Source organism: Camelus ferus, chromosome 18, assembly GCF_009834535.1.
Source record: "Camelus ferus isolate YT-003-E chromosome 18, BCGSAC_Cfer_1.0, whole genome shotgun sequence".
NCBI classification, from domain to species: domain Eukaryota; kingdom Metazoa; phylum Chordata; class Mammalia; order Artiodactyla; family Camelidae; genus Camelus; species Camelus ferus.
The window spans coordinates 27,996,705-28,007,605 of NC_045713.1; the positions used below are offsets into that span (position 1 = coordinate 27,996,705).

A 10,901-nucleotide genomic window follows, 5' to 3' on the forward strand; every position below is an offset into this window, starting at 1 on the left:
GTATGATGCTGCCTCTCAAGTTCAGGGCTGGGCTCCAGGGATACCACGGAGAACAGAACCAGACATAACCGTGCCCTCCCGGAGCGTTTACACAAATAATCTCACATGTGGACACATGTCACGTGGATAAGGAGCTGCAAGGAAAGGAACATGGTTCTTGCAGCTGTGCTAGGCCTGGGGATGGCCATGTAGGGATGTTCTGATCTGGAACAAAAACAATGAGTCAGAATGGACCAGGTATGGAAGGGAAACAGCTGTGGGGCAAAGGGCAGGGCACGTTCAGAGGCCAACTTATGGCAGGAGAAGCGTGGAACAGGAGAGAACTGAAAGCAGGCCAGGCAGCAGGTGCAGGAGAACAAGATGGATACGAGAGGATGCTGGCGGTCGGTACAGCTGAGTTCAGAAGTCACAGGTTAAAAAAGGGGGTGGAGCCCCAGGGAATTGCTGTTGCCATTCCTTCTGTCTAGAATGCTTGTCCCCTCACTCCCTCAGACATCTGAACTGACGGCCACTCCTGCTCTCCAGCACCAACCACTACGGGCACACAAGGTATCTGCCTCTTTATTTGTTTATTGTTTGGCTCTTCAAGCCAGAAGAATCTGGTTGATTTTGTCCACTGCTGTATCCCCTGCCCCAGCACAAAGGAGGCCCTAAATGTACATTCGTGGACATAAATAAATTTTGGGTGGGTGGACGAAAGGACAGGTCAGGGTGGACACAGGTGCTGGGCTCAGATGTCGGTTAGAGCACTGCCAAGCTCAGTCCCACAAAAGCAGGATGTCTGTCACCTCCTGCATCTGTGCAGGTGCTCGACCAACCTGCGTCCAGTACACGGAGCAGGGGCTGCTCAGAGCACAGGACTGTCATCTACTTCTAGCGGGTTTGGAGAGCGGATACAGGTCTCCACTTTAATGAACAACAGCCATCTACATAAAAGTGAGTGCTCTTCTGCTAATTTAGATTACTGTAAGAGGAAACTTTCTTTTTAACACTACAGTCCGTGAACCACAGTTGGCCTGTCCACTTGTGCTTTTATTTGCCATCCTAGCTCACAGACGCTGCGCCGCTGGTCCCACGCAGAGCTAGTTGAAAGGGGAACAAACACTGGCGCCCAGGTCTGCAATCTTCCCATTACCGACTAAGCTGGCAAAAAAGGACTCGCTGAGTTCCTGGCCCTGGAATCTACCTTCTGACTCTAAAATAAAGCCTCTAACTAGGTAAGTCATGGGAAGACCACTTCCAGTGAAGGTCAGATGCAGATGGACCCTCACAGAGGACCCATGGGGACAGTTTCCACTTCGTGTCACATCTGCTATATTAACAGACCTTCCAACCCCCTCAGGTCCGCTGAGGACCCTCTGCTCTGCCAGACGCCCGCTGCAGCCCCTTCAGTCCCAACCACTGGTAGCTCCGGCCTGGGCCAGAGAACTGAGGAGGAGACGAGCGTGAAGTTGCCTGTTCTCTGGGATTCACGGTTGCTGACCCCGCTTCTCCAGGCAGAACCGTCCCCTGGTGGGGCAGTCATCTGCCCTCTCAGGAGAGATGGAGACCAGAGGGAAGGCAGAGAGTCACCCTCCCGAGACCCCTGGACTTGGGGGCAGCCGCTTCCAGCAACAGCAACTGTGAGTTCTCCCCTGTGCTGTATGTCTCCGCCGCGATCCCTACACTGTTGGCCAAGTCTTATTAAAAGCTCTAGCCTGGTCTCTGTTGTGCTTGGGGACATAAGGAACAGGCCCAGCCACACCCCACCCCCAGCCAGAGGGACAGTGACTGCAGTGGGCAGCTGTGCCCAGGAGCCCGGCCACCTAGTGAGGGTCATCTTCAGCCCTGGCAGCCACATTGGGGGCCACAGAGAAAACCACAAGAGGCAGGTCCCTGAGTGCATGTGAGACAGTTCCCAGCAAACTCAGAACTAGCTGGAGCCACTGTGATGAGAGCTAATTTCCAGCAATCAAGCTGCTGGGGGCTCCAATGATCATGTTTGGGGAATTTGGGAAGAAAATACGACTTCATCCTGCAGTCACGTTCTGCAGTCTGGTTATCCGAGTCACGCACATCATGCCGTCTTGGCCGTGTGCACTGCAATGGACGCTCACTGGCTAAAAGCTGGTTACTCTGTGGCACTGAAATTACAAACAGAGATTTAGACTCATTGAAAAAGTAGTGAAGTCTTCTGCTTCTCTCTTCATGGATACAAATACCAGCCAAGCCTTCTGGGGTAGGGGGAAGGGAGAGCGGAAGCTCGACATCTGTTTACTCTGAAATAATTTAACTTAGGGACCACTTACGATATGTGAGTACGATTCTAACCACGTGTGTATGTGTGCAATTACATCACCGGAAATAAGACCAGAAGGATCCAAATCAAGATGTTAACAGCGGTTATTTTGGAGCCTTGCTAGATTTTTATTACCTTTATGGTTTTCCTGGTTTTCCAAATTTCTTCTTTCTATTGAATGTTGACTTTGATCACCAAAAAATAAAACGCTATATTTCAAGCAAGCGGAACTCTGATGAGCTCTGTGAAGACAACACATAGCTCACGCTCCCTCTTCTCTCCAAACACAACTGGATAAATGCTCAGATTCAGAGTTATTTTGAAACACATGGCCACATCTGAAAACCAAAGGACTGTATCTGTCACTGAGGAGGAAACCTCCATGAGTGAAGCAGGGTCCCAACCCAGGCTGCAGGGCCAGGGCGTGAGAGCTCACTGGGGACTGGGGGCCAGATCTGTCACACTTATCTCCACACCTGCCTGAGTTCTTCCGATGTAACGCAATTTAAAGGCGAGTGCTCTTGGAAGATCTGATGTTCCCAATTGCTTCTCAGCCCCAGACAGCTGCGATATGCCTGTGATGGATGGGAAGTTATCTTTCCCTCTGTATCCCCAGAGCTAAAGCCTTTGAGAAAGCGGCTGGTGTGGGAAGTAAGTTTTTGAAAACAGAGTAAGTCTCTTTGCCTCAGAGAGAAGGGTCCTGGTGAGAACTTGCTTCTATTCGCTTGAGTGGGAAACCAACCCTGCCTCTAACTCTCATCACAGTAATAAAAAGAAGCAAAACCACGGCTGACGATTCCGTGTAAGCTGAGGCGCATACACACAGGCACTGAACCTACTTTAGTTCAGCCAGTGTTTACTGAGCGCCTAAGCGCCTGGGCCTGCGCCAGCTGCAAGGAGCCAGGCAGAGGAGGACCAGCAGTTTGGAGCAGTGATTATGCGGACTGGACTCCAAATCTTGATTCACCTTCTTTATTACCTGTGAACTTCAGTGATTTACCCAGCCTCTCCATGTGCCTTAATTTCTTAATGTAAAATGAGGGTAATTTTAGCACTGACCTTCTAGGATTCTGTGTAAGATCAGCTTACTTTGCTGGGCATGTGAGTTTTCAACAAAAGTTAGCTATTATTAGCCAAAGCTATGGCCTGCTCTAAAAAAGTTCACACATTAGTGAGGCAGACAGATAAATAAAGGACAAAAACTACAGTCTGCTGGAGCAAGTGCTGTGACAGAGGGAGGCCAGGAGACAAGGAGCAGCAGCACGGATGCAGTGTGGAGGCCATCAAGGGAGGCCTCCTGGAGGAGGTGATGTCTAAGCAAAGCCTTGAAGGGTGAGGAGGACCTGACCAGGGTGAAGGGAAGGACGAAAGAGGGCAGTCCAGGTCATAGCTGCAGGAAGTTTCTACTTCGCTTGATTCTGCTGAGACCTTTCCAAATCCAATGTTCTTAATAAGAATAGAAAAACAGTAAAAAATGAAATCGTTATACAAGAATTTGGCATCTGAACAAGAAGTTCACTCAACTCTGAAGATACCAAGGACATGGCTACCCTCAAAAGATACGTTTCATGGCTTCCCCTTCTGAATGAAGAGTTTCAGACACATCAGGAGCATTAGGCTGCATTCGGCCTCCAAAGGCCTGGGCTGTGTGACTGGTACAGTTCAGGCAAACAGCTCTTGCGGAAACGAATGGCTAGGGAGGCAATAATTCAGCAAGGATGGCCGTTAGAGTGTCACCTTCTAATGTGAGTATTAAGTGACCTCCTCCTCCCTCTGCTGCTAATTGTCCTTTAAGGAACTGGAGCTGCTCTCCACGTGAAGGTCTCCATGGCGCTGCTCCATCTCACCTCGCTTCTGCTCCCGGCGCACTGATCCCCACCAGGAGCCAGGTTTCCTGCCTGCAGGGAAACCTGTGAGCCAGTCTAATGCTGTCCCTGGCCCTTCTCTTCCCAGTCAAGGGGCTTTGACTGCCAGGAAGAAAAACCAATTCATGATGGCTTCAGGGAAACGGGGACTTACTGGGAGGTTACAAGAGTGTCTCAGACAACCAAGGGTGAGAAGTGTTGCCGAGCGGCTGGACCAGGGGACTGAAAATCGTCCAGAGCTGGGGCAGGGAGCCGTGTCGGGGCGGGGAACTGCGCCCCCCACACTGCCCTCTCTCAGCATGCTTGCTTTCTCTACTTTCTGAGCTCACGGCCCAAACACGACATCCCTCAAACCCGGCCCCATATATGTTCAGACTGACCCAGTCAGTGCTCACCCAATCCCAAACGTTCCAAGAGAGAACCTGTTAACACTGGGTATCTCTGCCTGGTATCTATCCCCCTTCCTTCCAACAGCAGCACCTTAATTCTCCTTTAGGGACCCACTCTCTACCCAACCTCAGTCCCTGTGCCTTCTGTGGATCCCACTCCAGCTTACCCTAGATGCAAGCATGAGATCAAGCTCTGACCAATCAAAGCCCTGGGGGCACCACAGTAAGGGCATTTCATCCAAGCCAGATCAATCAGGAGCTTGTATGACTGGGAAAGAGGTGATGGTTTTTTAAAATTTATGTTTGACCTGTGAGAATGTGAGCTCAGAGCTGTTGAAGACACCACTAGCAGAAAATAAAGCCAAAAGAGAGAGGGAGGAAGGCAGGGAAGGGAAGGTGGAGGAGGAGGAGGAGGATGGAGAAAAAAGTAGGGAGGGAGAGGGACTAAGTCCCTGGATCAAGCTGCACCTGAACTCATTAGTTACTGAAGTCAATAAATTCTGTTTGGTTTAAGTGAGTCTAAGATAACGCTTTTGCCACTTGCGATCAAAAGAACTCAGACCAAAAGGGAATGTGGCTAGGCCAGTATCTGGATGGTTTTCCCCTGGGTGAGTGTCCACTCCAGGCCATGGCAAGGGTCCACCTCTGTGCGTGTGTGCAGTGTGTAGGTGGGAGGAGGGGAGCAATTCTCAGAGAAGCAGAAGACCAGGAGAGCCCCTCAAAGGACCCCTCCTCCCTGGGGGCCTTTAACTCATTCACACAACGTAAAGCTTCTGCTTTTTTTCTGGAGCCAAGATTACAAATACTTGCCCTCTCAGTCTAGAGCCAGGGCAAGCGGTGACTGTCCAACAAAAAAGTGTGGATAATATAAGACTCCCCAATTAGAACTGATTCTTAACCAAACAGTCAGATCCTTCCCAGACAGTCGCTGAAGCAAGACTGTAGGGGATTTTTGACGAGCACGTCAAGACCAGATTTCTCCTCTTCCTGTGAACTTACTCAAAGTCTGAGCCTGGGTTTCTTCAGAATGCCCCGGCATCCTTGTCTGGGCATCATGGAAATCCATCCCCCTCTGAAATGCGTTCAGGAGGCCTCAGTTAAATAACATCAGAAAGACGGCGTCAAGCTCGGGCAGGGACGCTGCCCGCTGCCAGCTCAGCTCCACGCAGACCCCCGGAGGGAGCTCGGCAGGTGCGCCCCCTACGTGCGTGAGCGTTTCTCCGCGTGCTATCGGGAGCCTAAGGCGAAGTCGCCGAAGCTCTCCCCAAAACATCCCAAAGCAACCCAGATGCGTGCTCTTTTTTACACAGCTGCAAGCCTCTGCTTACAGTCTTTAATCTTCCTCTTTGAAAAGCATCCAATTTAAGAATTTCTGCAGTAATCATTTCAGAATAATGAAAAACAAACAGAACAATAGAACGTTTCAGATGTGACAATGAGAACTCTGTGCACCTCTCTCTAAAGTTCGCTTAAAGAGACGTATTAGTCATTAGGAAGAACCCTCTTTTATCCCCGCCCCCACACAACCAAACTTTGCCTCCTTGCAGACCACAAACACCGTCACACACTAACTTGGTCCATGCGCTTCCTTACAGTGATGTCAATAAGACAGCATTTCCTTTGTGGATGGGGCTGGGGTGAACATCTGGGAGCACTGGGATGTACTGCTGCTCGGGAAGGGGAAGAAAAGAGGGAAAAAGCCTTGCCTGGCAACTCAGCTTCCTGTCGACTAAAGTTGGCGGCACAAGGGCAAAGGGTTTGTCACAATCTGCTCTGGCAATGTGATTCAGACATTCCTTTGGCCCCCAGATGCACAAAGCATCTTCTCTAGATGCCTTTGGCAGAAGGATGAGGAAGGTCCCCTGCCTGCTACGAGTTCCTATGCAGGGGGGCTTGGAGCCATTCGCATCTACCCAGCCATGTTTCCCTGCAGGCTAGGCCTTGGACTCCCTCCCCCTTTCCCAGGTCACAGACTCCCTGAAATAACTCATCAATAATAACTCATCTGTGGATTCTTTCCTGAAAAAAGCCGATCACACACACTCCACTAAGTGCACATACACACACATGCATGCCCCATGGGGTGTACACACACACACACACACACACACACACATACACACACGGCCCCACCAGCTACACACACTTTTACAAAACATTCCAGAGCGTTCAAGACAGTCTTGGGGGCCCATTCAGCTACCATGTGAGGTCTAGGAACTGGAATTCCTGAGTATTCCCCCCAAGACCCGCTGCTGCAGCGCCCCCTGTGGGCCAGCTCAGTGCATCCACACGTTCACTCGCCCTGAGGCAACCCTGCAGGCCAGTGTCACACCTCTATTTGTGAGATGGGGACTCACATCCTCTGAGAGGTGAGTGGGCACTTCTGGTTCCAAAAGGGTCCAAATAAGACCCCACAGCTTGCTTCTAGGAAATCCTCATGCTTCAGCTCCTAGCCACCCACCCAAGCCCTCCCCCTGTGGTGCCAGACAAGATGTGCAGAGGAGGCAGCGGAGTGAAGGCCTGTGCCCCAAACCTAGCAGACAGCCGGGCAGCCCAGTGCGATCTAGTGGCTGAGCCTTGAAGACCTCCTCACCGAGTCCTCCTGGGACGTATCTGAGCCTGCAGCAGCTGACAGCTCAGCTTTCTCTGCGGAAAGGGGCTGTGAAGACCACAGATCTGGTACCTGCTGACCCAGGTCAATGGACATGGGCAAAAAGATGTCCTTAAGTGGCTCTGGGGAGAGGCCTGTGCTTAGGGCCCAGGACCAAGCGGCCTGGTGTCACTGAGGGAAGCGTCAACAATGGCAACATTAATAGGGACCCAACTCCCATCCACAACCCCAAATCCAAAAGGCTCTTCGTAAGTCTAGCGCAAATGCATTTGGCAGTGGAACTTGATGGACCCGAAATGAGGGCATTGATGATCCCAACGCATCCCACTTAGCACGAACGCTCCTGCCTCACAGCGGGAACGGGCCGGTGTCTGATCACAGCTGCGGCCCCAGACCCGCGAGCACGACCTCATTCCTTTCTAACATCCAAACAGGAAAGAAAAATGAAAACATGTATCTTCAACTATGTTGACCTCAAGAGTTTTCAATAATGGGTTCTGGACCTTTAATAGAAGACTCCATTTACATGAAGTTGAACTTTTTGTTTTAAAATCAGCCCAGAGGCAAAAAGCAAGCTGGGAGCTGGGTGAAAATTACCACCTGGAGATGTCTTAAAACTGCCTGTAATGTACAGTGAACTTGGTTTGGGTTCAATGCTGTGCAGTAATTTGGCTATATAAATGTATAATGCACACTGTATTATATAATATATAAAGGCTATGTGCAAAGTGTAATTTTATAAGGTTTTTAATTACGTAAAAGAGAGAGATCTTTAAACACGTCACTCTGGGAGCAACTTCACATTGAAGACCAAGAAAAGGGCCAGCAGATCGTCTCCTGTATTATGCTTCTTTGAGGATACTTAGTGAGAGAAAAGTAGGCCAGCTATGCTATTTAAATTTTTTCTCCCCTTTTCCTCTGCCTACTGTGGGACACTGAATTACTGGCCTAGTTCTTCACAACCACCCCACCCCCATCCTCCACATCATTTGCATATGACTCTGCAGTTCCTCCTACTAGAGACAGACTGAACCTCCTTTGACTTTGGGCTCGGCTGTGTTACTTGCTTTGGCCAGCAGACAATCAGCAAATGTAGCTCAGGCAGAGGCTTCAGACGCATGTGCACAGTTTGGCTGTTCTTGGCAGGCCCCGGTCAGTCTGCCAGTCCAAGAAGGATGAGAGACATGCAGAGGAGAGTGGACCAACTGCAGCTTGGAGCCAGGCCCAGCCCACATCAGCCAACCCCCAAATAACCCACAGACATGTGAGCAGGAATAAACTGTTTTAAGCTGCTGAGTTTGGGGGCTGTTTGTTACACACAGCTGACTGATACATGTGGCTGGAATAGGTGAAACTGGGTAAGATGAAAGCATATGAAGCTACTCTACTGAGCACTTAGCACACATTCACTGTTCCTCACTGCCCTAATTGCTTTCCACACATCTTAATCATCCCAAACATCTCACAGATTGGGAAACTAAGGCTCAGAGGGGTTACATGACTTGCACAAACTCACAGTAGAAAGTTGCAGAGCAGAAATTCTACCTTGGTTTGCCTGCCCTTCAGAACCTGAGCTTCTCAGCTACTGTGTTACACTGTCCTCCTCCAGCCTCCACTGTACTGATTGTGAAAGAGGAACCAGGGTACGAGCTCTGTTGCCATGGGATCTGGGCTGGAAGGAGAAGAAATAACAGCTAATATTAATTTTGTGAGTTCTGACTGTGTATCCAGAACTATGCTGAGCACTGGAGAAGCAGGACAAATAGAAGACCTGAGAACTAATACTAATTATAATAACAACAACTACAGCCACTTACTGAGCACCAACTGTGCCACGGGCACCGGTGCTAAGCATCTTACCACATTTAATTCTCATAAAAATTCCAAGAGGCAAGTGCCATTAGTATCCCTATTTTATAGATGAATAAACTGAGGCTCCGGGAGCCAGATCTGACAGCAAAAGCCCAGACAGCTAATAACTACACTCAACAAAAAATCCAGCACTCAGCTTTTGAGCATCCCTTTTAGCAACCAAACCCCTTTTTCCAACCAAATCCTAGGTGTCAGATATATAGAGGAAATGAAGGCAGAGCAGCCCTGCTTAAAGAAAGGAGGAGGTAAGGGTCCCCGTCCTTGACTACCAAGGGTGGATCTGAGGCATCTCCGTGGCGGGTGAGGTCACCAAAATCCCAAATCTGAAAGCCCCCAGATTGGAAGATCAAGTCCACAGTCCTTGACAAAGCACTGGAGGAGGCCTTTTCCAATCTCCTCCTTGCCTGCCCAACCCCATTACATCCCGTTTTGAGGTCTGAGCCACACCCATGCTTACCCCAGAATTCTACCCCCAACCCGGGTGCTCCAGCCCATGTAGCCAACGTCTCTGCCACGCCCTCTGCCTGCAGGACCTTTCCTTCTTCAGTCTGCCTGGCAAAAACCCACACACTTCCCAAGACTCAGCTCACACAATGCCTGTTACCCCACCCCAATTGTACCCCCAGGTAAAAGTGACTTTTTGGTGACTAAGAGCGAGCAACGGGCTGATGTCTTTGATAGGTAGGATCAAGGTATACAAATTTGTGTGAGATCCCCTCTGGATCTCTGTGCAAAAAAAATCTTTGTAAAGATGATCCACGACTTCACAGCAGTGAAAACTTGGAAGTCAGAGGGATAGTATAAAAGACAGGGAAAGAGGTAGGTACCTGGCTCCAAAATGCAGAGACCAAAGAGACAAGAACACAGACTCATGCAGAGGAAAGAAGTGGTCCAGTTGCCACAGTGCCGAGAGCCAGAGTGGCAGTGGGTAGCCACCGCCACCTAGAGGTCAGTTACAGACACAGCGGATGTTGGCCAAACTGTCTTCCATTATTTGCTTGGCTGACCAGGAACAGAAGGGGTTCCCAGTTAAATGGCTTTTGACAGGTGCAGACCAAGGGTCTAGAAGGCCCAGCCCAGAATGTCAAGAGCTGTGGATGCTCAAGAAAATGCCAGACATATAGCAAGGTCTGATTGGCTGCCCAAGATGGGCTTGGGGCTCTATTGAGGGAAAGGGGTGTCAGAGCTGGCTGACAGGCTCACATCTTCTAGAAGGAAGAATTACCCTGGTCAGGATAGATGAAGGCAGCTCTCTCCCTCCCACCCCTCTTCTCCATGCCACAGCCAGGGCAAGCGTTCCAAAGCACGAATTAAAGCCCTTTAATGGTGCTCCATGGCACTCAAGATAAAGTCTAATCTTAATCTGGACATGGCTTAAAGGGCACAGCAGGACCTTCCCTTGCTCATCTCTCTCCTCAGATTCTCCTCTGGCTACTTCCTCCTGGCTATTTAAGAACCCAGCAATGAGCTGCACTGCCTAGTAGCGCCTGACCCATGTGGGAGCTCATAAACAGCTGTTGAAAAAATGAAATGAACTCTAAGATCCTTAAATCCTATATGCTGTATCACCTCTAGGTTTCTAGGAAAGCAATTCTCTTAACTTCTTTCGAAGAACTCTTTGTAGCAGTTAGGAATTGCATTTGGTTCCAAAACAGCAAGGACCTAATCATTTTGGGCATTTCTCCTTCTATACAAGCAATCTGGAGGGAGGCAGTCTGCTTAGTACAGCTACTACACAAATCATCAGTGACCAAGTGCCATCCAACTTTCTTACTCTTTGGCTGCAATCCTCAAGGTCACCTCATGAGCCAAGATGGCTGCTGGAGCTCCAGCTATCATGTCTGAACTCTAGACAACAGGAAGGCAAAAGAGGAAAACAGCAAAAC

At 49.7% G+C, this 10,901-nt stretch overlaps 1 protein-coding gene across 3 annotated transcripts in view; it reads right to left on the bottom strand.

The window, feature by feature from the left end:
* Nucleotides 1–10,901, bottom strand: part of SNX29 (sorting nexin 29) — a 587,367-nt gene that overhangs the window by 90,453 nt on the left and 486,013 nt on the right. The gene's annotated exons all lie outside the window — the stretch shown is intronic.